The 14,859-nt window shown below is 39.7% G+C and overlaps 1 protein-coding gene across 3 annotated transcripts in view; it reads right to left on the bottom strand.

The window, feature by feature from the left end:
- The window catches only part of SMG6 (SMG6 nonsense mediated mRNA decay factor), a 225,046-nt gene that overhangs the window by 144,823 nt on the left and 65,364 nt on the right, over nt 1-14,859 (bottom strand). The gene's annotated exons all lie outside the window — the stretch shown is intronic.

Raw genomic sequence — 14,859 nt, 5'->3', positions numbered from 1 at the left:
TCCTAGGGAATCATGATTGTTTTGATCAATATCTATCATCAGTCTTTCTATGAATGTATGTAGAATATATATTATTTTACAAAAATGTGATTAATTGTAAAGTTCATAACTATGGGACTTCATGGCCTGTAGAGAAAGGGAAGACCACATTTTTGTCATGAAATCCCATCCCAAGAGCCAATCACTTAGAAAACAGAAACATCATGACTTGACTCCCCATACTAGGCAGCATACATTCGTTTCATCCCCACAATGCTCTCTGAGTTCCTTAAAGCGAAAGATTTCAAAGATATCTTATCATATTCTGGCCTCCAGCATATCCCCGAGTCTAAGATAGTCAGGTACACTGACTCACACAGTAGGAATGCTGCCCTCAGTACACTTTCCACTGTGTTTCCAAAACCCAGACTAATCAACGAGGGCCATCAGAAATTATGGGAAGTACCTGTATCCAAATATCTCTGGCTGAGCCCTGGGTGGTGTGGCTCAGTGGGCTGAGCACTGGCCTACAAACTGAAAGGGTGCCAGTTCAATTCCAAGTCAGGGCACATGCCTGGGTTGTGGGCCAGGTCCCCAGATGGGGGCATGAGAGAGGCAACCAATCAACATTTCTGTATCACACAATGATGTTTCTCTCCCTTTCTCCCTCCCTTCCCCTCTCTCTAAAAAATCAATAAAATCTTCAAATGTCTCTGGTTGAGTATGGTCCCATGCACTGGTGGCTCATAGGCCCCCCACAGACACCACCTTACTCCCTGGCTATTCAGCTCAATAGATGGTTTACTCCAAGAGCTTTCACTCCAAAATAATGTACTTTCTCAGTAACATTCTGTTATGCACACACAGTTCATTCATTAGTGAAAAGTAGGATAGCCATAAAAGGCAACCATGCTTCTCCCTCCCTGAAATAGCAGGACAACTGGACCACTCATCTACATACCCATGGCTAACTTTCCAACCTTGCACTATTCCCAGCTGGCAAGTTTTCACCTGAGGTGAGATGAAATGACAGGTCTGACCCTGACGATGGAGTCCATGATGACCCCAACCTTACCTCACTGAAAGTAATGTATAAAAATGGGCTGATCTGTTGGGAATTTTTACATCTCATATAAAAGATCAACTCTTACAACATGTTGCTGCAAATGTACCACTCTGGTTCTGGATATTGATGTTGCTGCATTAATTAAGCCTGTAGGGGCAGTTCCTCATATCTCTTATTTAATAAATGGTGTTGGAATTTCCTCCAGTTCATGGGAAAGAAGATATATATATATATGCAGAGCTGGTTAAAAATTTCTCCAGTGGAAAGACCTTTTCAAACTTAAGAGCAATAGAATAAAACAAAAAGGAAAAAGATGACATTTTTAACTATTTAAAAAGATAATTAATGAATACAGAAAAGACTATATTTACTACCTATAAAGCTCAAATAAATTGATACAAAATATACTAAGCTTTCTATACTAAGATAGAAAAATGAGCAGAGGACAAGACTACCAAGAACTATAAATGGTTAATAAAACATAGGAAAAAACTGTCCATGCTGATCAATATTCAAAGAAATAACATTTAAAACAAGATAAGCTGGAAGACAGTTTGGCGGTTTCTTACAAAACTAAATGCAGCCTTACTGTATGATCTGTCAATCACACTCCTTGTTACTTACCCAGATAAGTTAAAAACTCATGTCTTCACAAAAGCCTGTACCATAAATGTTTATAGCAGCTTTATGCATAATTGCAAAAACTCAGAAGCAACCAAGATATCCTTTGGTAGATTAATGAATAAACTAATACATTCAGACAACAAAACATTATTCAGCACTAAAAAGAAATGACCTCTCAAGCCATGAAAAGAGATGGAGGAATCTTAAATGCATATTACTAAGTGAAGGAAGCCAATCAGGATTCCAACTTTGTGACATCCTGGAAAAGGCACAACTATGGAGAGAGTAAAAGGATCATTGATTGCCAGAGGTTAGGGCAAGGGAGGAATGAATAGGCAGAGCACAGAGGATTTTTAGGGCAATGAAACTATTTGTATGATTTTATGGTGGTGGATACATGTGATTACATATTTATTTGTCAAAACCCACAGAATTCACACCACCAAACTTAATGTAAACTATGAACTTTAGGTGATGATGATATGTCAATACAGGTTCATCAATTCTATCAAATGTACCACTCTGGTTCTGGATATTGATAGCAGGGGAGGTCATGCATGTTTGGGGCAAGAGATATATGGCAACTCTGTACTTTCCACTCAATTTTGCTATGAATCTAAAACTTCTAAAAAAATAAAATCCATTAAAAAATATAGGTATTCATCTATCATTTATTCAACAAATATATGAATGTAGTCACTGTGCCAAAGACTATATAAAACATAAAAAACACTCAATGCTAGTAAGAGATGGTAGCTGGTATTCTCAAACACTGCTGTAAGAGTGTAAGATGGCACAACTTCTTAAGAAAGGAATCCAGCATCACATATCAAAAGCTTTAAGACTTCAAATCCTTTAGCCCTAAAACTGAACTTCTAAAAAATATTCTAATAAACAACATGTAATGCAAACAAAGGTTTTATGTACACAGATGTTAATTATAGCATTATTTATAACACTAGAAAAGTGTGGGGGGGTGCCCCCCAAAAAGGTAATGATTAAATGTAAAATATTCATATGAAAACACTATTCAACCATTAAACAAGTTTACTCCCTGGCTGGTGTGGCTCAGTGGATTGAGCATGGGCCTGCAAACCAAAGGGTCACCAGCTTGATTCCCAGTCAGGGCACATGCCTGGGTTACACAGGCCAGGTCCCCAGTAGGGGACACATGAGAGGCAACCACACATTGCTATTTCTCCCCCTTCCCTTCCCTTCCCTTCCCTTCCCCTCTCTCTAAAAATAAATACATAAAATCTTTAAAGAAAAGAAGTTTACAAAAAAGTTTATAACTGAATACTTATAATAAAAGCAGATGAATCAAACATTTTCAGTATCCTTTCAACTGTGTAAAAGAACTTGAAAATTCATACATAGATGTAGAAGGAACATCATTGCTAGGAAGTTGGTTTACAGGTGTTTCCTCCTTCTTTCTTATTTCTTTAGTACACTCAACAAAACCCAAAATGTTAAATCTTTTTTAATGAGATATATAATTTTTAAGTCTTCTTTTTCTTTTTATTTATTGCTTCTAGAGAGAGGAAGTGCAGGGGGTAGGGCGGGGGAAAGAAACATCCATCTACTGCTTCACCCACCCAAGCATTCCCTGGTTAACTCTTGTACATAACCTGACTGGGGATTGAACCTATAACCTTGGTATATCGAGACTATGCTCTAAGCAACTGAGATATCCAGCCAGGGCAAAACATTTCTTAAAAAATTATTTAGTTTTCATAAACAGGACAATTACTCCAGTATGGTGACAGTAAAAATATGGTAAATAAGCAGAGAAGGAGAAATAAAAGAATATTTATGGGCAGGAAGAAAGGACAGAGGATAAATGATGAAAGATTTAGGAGATTAGAAAAAAAGAGAATTTATATTGTTCTCGAAAAAATTTTGCTTTTCTAGAGCCCCAAAGACACTGGCTCCAGGATTAACACTTAATATCAAGGTACACTGAATATATTTTAATTTAATGTCAGGATGTGAACTATGCATTTGGATATTACATTTTCAGAAATGTCACCTTAACAAAAAACAAGGAAAGACAGTAAGATTATGAATAATGACCAAGGTAACAGATACCCCTAGCCTTACCATTCAATCTTCATTGCCCAGACTGATTTGTTGACAAACTTAATTCTTGACTTGAACACAATTCAAAACATATAGAAAACTTACAACACACTAGACACTGTTCTAGATGCTCACAATACATCAACAAATAAAATAGGTCAAGGATCCCTAACTGCAGTGAGCTTACATTCTTGCAGACTAGTAGGGGAAAATAAATAATAAACATATATACAAAAAATAAGTGATCTAGTAATTAGAAAATAAGTGTCAAAAAAAAAAAAGAAAGTAGAGCAGGAGAGGGGAGATCAAGAGTACAGGGTGGGAATGCAACAGTGTTAATAGGATCATCAGGGTAGGACTCATGAAGGTAACATTTAAGCAAGGAGATGAGGTATTTGCCCTGCAGATAGCTGAAGGCAGAGAATTCCAAGCAGAGAAAACTGCTAATGCAAAGGTCCAAAGATGGGAGAATTCCTGGCTTATCAAAAGGCCTGCAGGAAGGCCAGTGTGCCTGAAGCAGAGTAAAGTAAGCCAGGGGGAAAAGAGTAGTGAAGAGGTCAGAGAAAGGCAATGTGGGGTGGGGAGGCAGGGGAGTTTCCATATAAAAAGGACTTGTAAAGACTATAGTTTTTACTCTAAGAGAAATGGGAAGAAGCCAGTTGAGGATTCTGAGCAGAGTGACATGATCTAATGATTTTAAAAGATTCATGGCTATATAGAGCATGTATGTATGTCTTTGTGTGTCTGTGTGTTAGGAGGGGGGGCAGGGGGAGACAGAGGTAACAAAGAGATTACTTAGGAGTTTCAAGTCTTTCTGGACTTTCTCTTTATGTTTTAAAAGCAGTTTTATCTGCAAGAGGTATTCAGGCAATGTTTGCAAACACTGTTTTCTCTCCCAATGTGGAATCTTCAAGAATGTGTCAACCGCCTGCAACTGTGTCCTTAAGCAGGCATCTCAAAATGATGATTACCAAACATTTCTCTCTTCTCATTGCCCTGACATGAGTTCTGGGCATCACCCTCTCTCAGGGGAGAGGTAAAAGGAGGTTATGCAGAACAAGCAATGATAACAGGATGACGTCACAGGTGTGCCTCAAAGAAGCCTCCAGTGAGTTCACTCTGCAGTGATTTACTCTACCCTGCCAAAGCCAGCTGGAGAAGGGATGAAGAAAGCTGACACAGCCTTAAGCCCTGGGCAGGCATAAGATCTTTCTCCCTCCAGTCCCCTACCAGCTGCCCCCCTCTTTCAACCGCTGATCCTTGCTTCAGAAGCCAAAGTGTGAACAGCACGTGTCTGGATTTCAGAAACCTGCCCAGCAGTTGGAAATTCCCTGCAGCGTGTCAATTGCTGCATCTGCTGTTGGCACTCGGGGCAAGGGATCACATGGGCATTTTCTGAAATAAGCCTCAAGATGGGAGCCTGATCTTTGAAGAAGGGACTAAAGAAGTAAAAAAAAAAAGACAATCTGCCTTCTAAAAAGGAAACTGAGACATACAAGCAAACCAAACAGCTCTAAGAACAGCAGTAGTCAAGAACAAAAGCGCAGAGCACCCTGACTAATGGAAAGGATTTTATGGGCCAACAGGGTTCACCAAATATGTAATGTAATGTGACTGAAACTAGAGAGCACTCTTTTTCAGATTTCCAGCTCATATGCTCTTAGTAAGAAATGGCTTCTATCATTCCAGCTGCAGGCCTCTCTTTCCTTTCTTCCCACCCAATTAGTCCTCTAAGTCTATACCTTGAAAACCTCTTGGAAAAATCTAAAAATATGAGCCCAGTAACACCAACTGCCATAAAACTAGGAGTTGAAAAAGGAGCTATTCTTTGAAAGAGAAGCCTTCCTGTCCTTGCCACCCTAGATAGAGGTTCCCCAGTCACACTGCTCACAGGCAGAGCTAAAAGAATGCTACAGTCTGATGGTAAAAAAGGGAAAAGGAAGCATACTATTTCCTCCAGTAAAAAGGCAGGTAGACTAGGGACCTAGAATTATTCTCCCAAATAATTACCCTCAAAGTATTTTAAAAATCTTTTTAGAAAGCATTAATGAATTCGTAAATGGAAAAGAAATCCTTTGATCAGGAACTGAATAAAGACAAGGAATTAGAGATATAAGTGTGGCATGTAGCCAGGCTTCACCCTAAGAACATTTGCTACCTGATGAACAGTTTCCAAGCTTCATGGGTATGGCCAATATAAGAGGATGCCCAACATCTGTGCCATAAAGCAAGGATCCCACAGAGCTACAGTCAACATATAGGAGTGAATCAGAAATAACCCTTAACCCCTTGGAAAGACAGCTGGAAAATTCAGTATGTCAAACCCTGGGTCTGGCTAAAATAGAAAAAACCAAGGCACTGAAAATATGGACTTTACACTAGTCTTCACAGGGGTATGCAGTATGGATTCACATTACCTGGGTGGTCTAAAAACCCTCAAGCAGATATTTTAATTTAGAAAGGTTATTTTAGACTGTCACACCAGGTTGTGAACAACAGCAAAATTAAAAATCCTTTCCTCATTTATACCCCAGGTCTCCAAGAATCCTCATTAATGAAATCCCACAGAAAATAAGCAGATTACAGAAAAAAAATTTCTATCACACAGGAAAAATTTTAGAAGGCACATGTGCAACCAGCAGAAACAAAAGACATTAGCAGAAACTCACCTAAACCAATCCCTTCATCATAGTCTCTAAAAGGACCATGTTCCAAATGTTTTAAAGAACTAAAAAAAGCTTCCACAAATATGTTCAGGGAACAAGAAACTACTAAGAGTAGATTTAAAGGGGGAAAAAAACCCCAAAACACCTGGAAATAAAAATTTGTAATTAAAATACCACACTCAGTGAGTCATATTTAGCAGATTAGATATAGCCAAGGAAAAATTCAGTGAACTGAAAGACAGAGTTAAGAAAGTGATCTAGAATGCAGCACAAAAATGAGTCAGAAAAATGAAGGAGTTTAGAAGACATTAAAGACTGAGTGAGGTTTAACATAGGTCTAATCACTCACAGAGGAGAAGAGAAAGTACATCTTTAAAACTGCAGGACATCAAAGAGGTTTTAAAAAGACTTGGAAAGCACTCAGAAAAGATAGACTACTTTAAAAAGAAAAACAATCATCACTATGACTTTCAATCAGCAACAGCGAAAGCCCAGAGACAGTAAAATATCTTAAATGGCCTGAAGGAAAATAACTGTAACCTATTACTCGTGAATACCTGTAAAAGATCTTTTAGGAATAGGAAAAATAAAGCCTTTTTGAAACACATAAAAACTGAAAAAGCCCGTCATCAACAGAACTTCACTAAATAGATTTTAAAGACTATAATTAAGGCGGGAAGAAAATGATCACAGTGGAGGGGATGAAATGCAAAAGGAAATGAAAAGAAAGTAGTAAATACAAGGGCAAGTCTAAATACACATTTACCAGCAAAACAACAATAATAATAATGAAAGCAAACAAAAATAATTTGTCTCACAGAGTTTAAAAGGAAAAGAAGAATTATAATACACAACAGCAGCATATAAATTAGAATAAAACGGGAAGAGAATGAATAGAATTTAAGCATTTCATGGTCTCTGTATTATTTAGGAGGAGAGTAAAAATGCTGAATAACTCCTGACTTTTGGCAAGGTAAGCATGCATGCTTTAATTCCTAGGGTAACCACTAAAAGAAATAAAGTAAGCTAGTGAGGGGAGAGGAAGGAATGGGGAAAAAAATGCCCAAAAATGAGAAAGGAGGAAAAAAAAAAAAGAAACAGAATAGGAGAATGGAAAAGCACTGGGGAAAAAAATATTTGCAAACCATTTATCTGATAAGGGGCTTATATACAAATTACATAAAACTTAATAAAGACAAACAACTTGATTTTTTTAATGGACAAAAGATCTGAATAGACACTTGCCAAAGAAGATATACAAATGGCAAGTACATGAAAAGTCATCCATCATCTTAGTCATCTAGGAAACAGAAATTAAAACCAAAATGAAATAGCACTGCATATCCACTAGAACAGATAAAGTAAAAAAGACGGACAATATCAAATGTTGGCAAGGATGCAAAAAAACTGGAATTCTCAGATACTGCTGGAGGGAATATAAAATGGTTCAAAACACTTTGAAAAACAGCTTAGCACTTTCTTACAAACACCTACCATATGACCCAGGAAATCCATTCCTAGGTATTTACCCAAGGAAGATGAAAACATATGTTCACAAGAAGTTCGTACAAATGTTTGTGGCAGTTTTATTAATGATAGCCCAAATCTAGAAACAACCCAAATGTTCCATCAACAGGTAACTAGACAAACAAAACTGTAGTCTATCCATACAACAGAATACTATACAGTAATACAAAGGAAAGCAATACTGGTAACGTGTAACACCATGAATAAATCTCAGAAACATTATGTTGAGCAAAAGAAGCCAGACACAAAAGTACACACACGGAAAGATTCCATTTATATAAAACTCTAGAAAAAACACATCCAGTGTATAGTGACAGACTGCAAATCAGGTTTCCTGGGGTCAGGGTAGGGATGGAGAGCAACTGTGATGGGCACAGAGAGCAGTTCTGGGGATGATGGAAATGTTCTGTATCTTGATTACAATGATGGTTACTTAGATTACAGGGAAAAAAATGTTACTTAGGTATATAAATTAGTCAAATTCATAGAAATGCACCATTAAAATGGGTACATTTTCTTGTACATAAACTTTAGCTCAATGAAATTGATTTTAAAAATTCAATGGTACAGTATATAAATCCAAATATACCAAGAATTACAGTAATTGTCAATGGACTCAATGGCCATAATATCCCAAAAAAGAAAATACATACATACATACATATATATATATATATATAAAGAATGGATAAACTGTAATAAATGAATAAAATGTAGTATTGTAGCAATGAAAATGAATACTTCACACATCAATATAAACAGAAGTCAAACACTACGCAGGCCAAAATCAGCCAAAGAGAAAGGATATAAATAATGTGATTAGCAAGATTCCATTTATATGCAAACAAAACAAAACTATGTATTGTTTAGGGGGTGTATACTCAGATGATAATACTATACAGAAAAGCAGGGGGATGATGTATTATTATACAACTGTACACCTGAAACCTATATAACTTTTAAAAATATCACCCCAACAAATTAAAAAAAATTTTTTAAAAAGGGAATGAATTTCACAGGTAGGATGGTTATTAACTGAAAGGGCAAACAAAGGCGTGCCAGAGTTGGAATCAAATGCATAAGGACCCTCTCAAGTACTGACAATATTCTGCCTCTCAACCTCGGTGGTGGTTACATATATATTCACTTTACCATTCTTTCAAATGTTTTATACTCTCATACTTCTTTATCAATGGTACATCCATCCCTTCACCCCCAGGCCAAAAAAAGAATCACTGTCTAGTCTAAGAATGGCATGTGAAAGCCTCTTTTTAAAAAGCGACGATACTACAAAAATATGGTGAAAGTAAGAAACAATATTCCTAAAAAATTCCCCCTCTCCCTTTTTCAAGAGATACTACATAACCCAAAGGAAGAGAAAGACCAAACAATTCTTTTACCAACTGGTCACGAACAAACATTTTCCACTGTGAGATGGAGACATCCTCTCACCCGTGACCTGGGACAATCGTAAATGGACCCCAGACAACCCAGATTAGTCCGAACCATATTCTTCTGCCAGCTTATTACCTGTGGCCCCACTTGAACTTGGGAGAATTCTGACTCCCCCCAACTTCCTCATCTTTACTTCTGGTTCCTCTTTAAGTCTCAAATCAGATGCAAGCATCACTTTCTTCATCAAAGAACAGCAACTGCTCAGATAGGGGATTTAGGGGCAGGAGATGCTTGCATTGTTAAGCTGTCTCAATTCAGTCTGGAGAAGTTTTTGTGTCTTCTGATATAGAAAGCTGGACTCTTGAGACCTGAGTGTAATTTACTAGTCGTGCAACCTTATTTACACTACTTAACCCTTCTAAAATGTTTTTCATCAACTGTAAAATAGGACACAGCCCTGGCCAGGTAGCTTAGTTGATTAGAGCATCATCCGCACATGCCAAGGTTGTGGGTTTGATCCCCAGCCAGGGCACATACAAGAAACAACCAATGAATGCATCAGTAAGTAGAACAACAAATTGATGTCTTTTCTTCTCACTCTTAAATCACTAAGTGAAAAATTTCTTTCAAATCAATAAATTAAAAAATTTTTAATAAAAAGTAAGGCACAAAATATGTGCCTTACAAATGAGAATTCATTTGTATCAACTATAAAATATCACTAGGTATTATCACAGTGTTGTTCTGTTGCCATTATTAAACTCTCTCTCTGAAAGCTACAATTCTTCCCCATACCAGTATTTAGATGGTTAGGGTACAAAGTGTAACCTACTCTACCCAACCTTCATGCCCAGAACATATCTGCTTCTTTTGTGTATTCAACAAACGTGTTAGGCCTGAGCTCTCTGTAAACCACACGTTTAGAATTCTACTCCTCAAGAAAAGTTTAAAGAGAGCTCGGAAGAGGTAGCTGAGAGTCCTGCTGCCAATATTCTGCCCAATACTGTCCTTTTTTTCAGAATAAGTCCACCCTGTATCAAAACACACGTGCATACACACATTGAGAAGCTGTGAAATGCTAACAGAGATGAGGTATCCAGCACATTAACTACTGGGCAATGAAGGGATGCTGCATTTCTGTGCTCCACACCAAAGCAGCCATGGACATCAAACCACTGTTTGATGTTACCTTGGGGCATCGAAAACTGACATTTCTTCAAATGACGTGATAAGATGCTTAATTTCATTGGTATAACTGAATTTTCTCCTTTCTTTAACTTTTCATAACTGTTTCTCCTCTCCCAGTCTAAAGTAACAAATTCAATCTGAAAAAAACAAGGACCCTGAAAGTCAGAGTTGGCAAGGTTCCTTGACAAACGTGCTTCTTTACTTTTTTTTCCAGGAAATTCTGAGGGAAGAAGTCTATGCTAAGCAGCCTGTTGATAGTGATATCTTCCCCAGGGACAGAGGGCATGGCTGAAAGATGCATCTTCCTCTGACCTGCCTTCTAAAGCCCAGCCTCTTCTGACCTTTCAATCCATTTCTCACAAAATTTGTTGGCCAGGCTGGCTCTTTTTTTTTTGTTAATTTACTCTAAACTGAGCAGTCCTGAAAATGAAGGTCAGGCAGTGCTGATTACCTGTAGATATCTACCCATGGATCGATCCCTAAGGAGAAAAAGCCCAAGGGCTTCTACCACCAGAGATCTAGAAGGAGGAATGAGAGAGACAGTTTATACTGCTAAACTCAGGTTTCACCCCTTATGAAAGGTGGATTTCCTGTACAACTGTTCTGACAAGCAGAGGATTAGGCACTTCATACATTCTACTTAGGCAAGAGACTCAGACAGAAGTGAATTCCCACAAGGGAGCAAATTGCTTTACTGAAGGTCTCTAAGGTGGTTGTATGCTAAAGACAAAGAAATTTTGGTTGTGAATCGAACTTCCCAATTAGAGTCAACCTCTACACACAACAACGTCATGAAGGTGTGAGGTCCCCATCTCAAGTATCCCACACATCTGAGTTAAGCTCTATCAGTCCCATACACAGCTGTGATTCTCTCTCTCTCTGGAGAAGTACATGTGGCTTCTTCAGAAGCACTCTGTCTACCTCCTGCAACTCCAGATTACTAACAAACCATAAAAGCAAGCATAATTGATGATGAAAGGAATGCCAGTTTAGCCCTGCCTCAATCCCAGCCCCTAAATGTTCCCTAAAGGCAGAAAGCACCAATGGCACACACAAGAGGTGTCTCTTGGGTGCCCTCTTGCTGCTACCAGGGCTTTTCTGCAAGGCTGAAATGGAGGCCACTCTACGAACTGGTAGAAGAGGAAAAAGAGGGGCCCAGGGCACAGAAAAGGGAAGTTATTCCAGTGGTGGCCAATGAATAACATCCAATGATTTATAGGAAGTATAATCCAATAATACAGTAAAATAAAACAGTGTGTGCCTGAAATGGTTTTGATTCCAGGAATTATAAAACATATTTTTTAAAAAAGAGAGAGAGAGAGAGGGAGAGAGAGAGAGGGAGGGAGAGAGAAGGCCGGATCGGAGCAAATTGGGCACAGATGGGAGATGCAATGGGGTTTCAGTGATGCCCTACCACAAATGTTGCTTCAATTACTCCTCTTCAAGAAACTAGAGTTTTATTTCCTTAAATTACAGAATTTTTAAAAAATTAAAATTCTTAGAGTGCTTGTGGTTTAAATCAACGGTTCACCCTCCAGTATCACATCAGCCAATCAGATTGCTACTGAAGTATTAAATGCTGAGGCACATGGAGAAGGCCCCACTTCTCCCTTCAGGCTCGGGAATGTCACAGAGCGATTTCCAGTGGTGACATCACTCTGGGAACCACCTATCACCACCATGTATCACTCGCCAAAAGACAATTTTGGACACAAGCCAGGTAAGGAACACACTGTTCAATAAGGGCTGGCTTGCCTTCTTCATCCATACTTTCAATAATTACTGAGTGCCTAATAAATTCCAGGTACTCTGCTAAGGGACCCCAAACATCACTCAAATTTATCTGTCCCCAAACACTTCACTACAGAGTACTAGAATTCTAGACTCTCTGTAGGCCCACTGATGAGGGATTTTTGCATAGCGCTCATTAGAGCAAGAGATAACAGCCTCCCCACCAATAGCCCTGAACCCATGAGTGTTAAGATCTGAACGTTTAGTTGGCAAAATTATGTGGCATAACCCAACTCATTTTCCCCTATGGACAGGGGGGCAAATCTGACCTCACAACCTATGCCTCCCTGAGCTCCAGGAAAAACTATAACCTAGGAAATGGGAAAGGATGCCTTTCTCTCACCACTGTCTGAATTTTTTCCTCTATTTTGTCTTGTGAGGTGTCCAAAGCTTTTCAACAGTTTTTGGTCTCTCCTGATCATAAGGAAAGCATATATAAAAAGCAATCACACAAAAGTGTTAGTATCATTTCTACCCTGGACTACAGGTACTTTGAAAAAAGGACAGGTAATACAAGGGAAACACTGAAAACACACACAAAAATTAATTAGCGGCATCATGAAGGACATACTTTTTAGTAAGATGTCCTTGTTGCTCTTCAAATCATACTCCTTAGGTCCACATCTACATCAGGGAAGCCCAGGCACAGATTAAGAGGACCTTAATTGCCTTGGGGGCTGCAGATCACCTCTGCTTCAGGCTGGAACGTTCCTTCTCCACAGAGTCCAGGAACTGATATACACAAACACCCACCCAGAAGGACATGTCCAAGAAGGAATGGAAAGAAAAATGATGGCCCAGATGTTCTGTAACTTGCAGTGACTGCCAAATCACCACAGACCCCAAGCACCTGGGAGGGCCAGGCAGCATCAGGCCCTTGCTTCCTGGTTTCAGACAGCCTGGGTCCCACAGCTGGGTGGCTGGCGACTCTGACATCAAGCAGAGTGGCCTGGAGAGAGGACTTTAGAAGGGCATTGGTGGACAGGACTTGGGGGCTGAACACTAAGGGCTGATTTATCACTTCCTTACTCATAAAAATGTGATTCAAACTGCTGCCGATTAGTGAAGGATTTAAACCTTTACCCTCTCCCCAACCCCCTTTCCCTCTCCACCCCCGGCACAGATGCTGCTACTCAGCCACAACACCCCCTTCTTGCCACTGTCCATACAAGCACAGCACAGGGCCCCAGAGAAGATGACTCATATGCTGGGAAATGGAAAAGTGCATCTTCCCACCAACCAGTCCTGCTGAGTGCTCTGCTCACTCCTTTCCCAATGGCAGCCCACACAGTGGGGTCTGGACAGCCGCCTCAGCTGCACACCGGGTACTTGGCAGCACGTCCACAGAGCTCTCTGTCCTAGTTGAGTGTTATATCCTGTGGCCCAGGCTGTTTTTCCCTGAAACAACCTTGGTGCTTCTGACAACCTCGTATCATCCTTCTCTTGGCCCCAGTTGCCTCATGGAGGTGAGCATCAGGACAAGGCCAGAAATGAGTAGTGGACTTTCACGCACAGGCTCTAACATGCCCTTCCTGGCTAGCGGGTCCACACATAACCTACCACGGAAGAGTCCTTTTAAAAAAAGTACCCTGGCCTCCAATGGGGAAACCACCTATTTCCTTCTTTCTCTGGTCTTACCATCTCACCTTCCTTTCATCTGTATTTTTTAACCTTCACTAAACAACAGCTATAAGAGAAGGACTCACGGGTGGCCTATGAAAGGCCACAGTGTATTCCTTTTCACGGAGCAGAAGCTGCTGACAATAGTTGCTTCACAGGCAAGAGCTGCATGTCCTTTACAGTCACACCTCCCAAGATTACAAGTCACTTGATGCTAGAAAAACACCTTGGCAGAGGCTGCAGCTCTGTGACAGGCAGCTGACTGAACTCTGCGGATTGAAGTTAGAGGAAGGCAGGAAAATGAAGAGGAGGGCACCTCAGGAAGCCCCATTTCCTGAGTCCAGTGAGCTTCTCACTTCATAGCAGAGCCAGGAGAGTAATGAAGAAGGAATCAATCTCCTGCCCCTTTGGACTTCACAGTCTCACCAGGATAGCACTTACAAACTTTATTTCCTCTTTCCTGGAAACCACCACTGTCCCCCAGGACTGCATACTTCCTCAGAGCTGTTCTTAGGAATAATTAGCCAAGTTCAAAATGGCACCTCAGCCTCTGCATCTTGCCTTCTGCTGGGAGTTTTAAATGATAGAGCAGGAAAACTTTGAGAGGACAAAGTCCTCTACAATTCAGATGTGATTGAAAACCCAAGCAGACAAGCACAGGGCCTAGGGAAACTGTGGCATACCTACTTATTAGGGGAGAAATAAACCCCACGCCAGCAAGCTGATGCAGAACCCCCAAATATCAGTGGGGAGGGAAATAAGTCAATTTCAGAGTGAAAGAAAGTACAAAAAAAAAAAAAGGGTGCAATAAGAGAACTAGTGACACTCTGTCCAGAAACGCCAGGAGTCTCCATGGGACAATTCCCATTTCTTGGCATTTCAGATAATAACCTTTCAGCCCTGAGACCAAACTTTACTCTGTCA

Source organism: Phyllostomus discolor, chromosome 8, assembly GCF_004126475.2.
Source record: "Phyllostomus discolor isolate MPI-MPIP mPhyDis1 chromosome 8, mPhyDis1.pri.v3, whole genome shotgun sequence".
Lineage (NCBI taxonomy): Eukaryota > Metazoa > Chordata > Mammalia > Chiroptera > Phyllostomidae > Phyllostomus > Phyllostomus discolor.
Note: the sequence above shows the minus strand (reverse complement) of the source record. Positions and strands in the feature narration are given on the sequence as shown.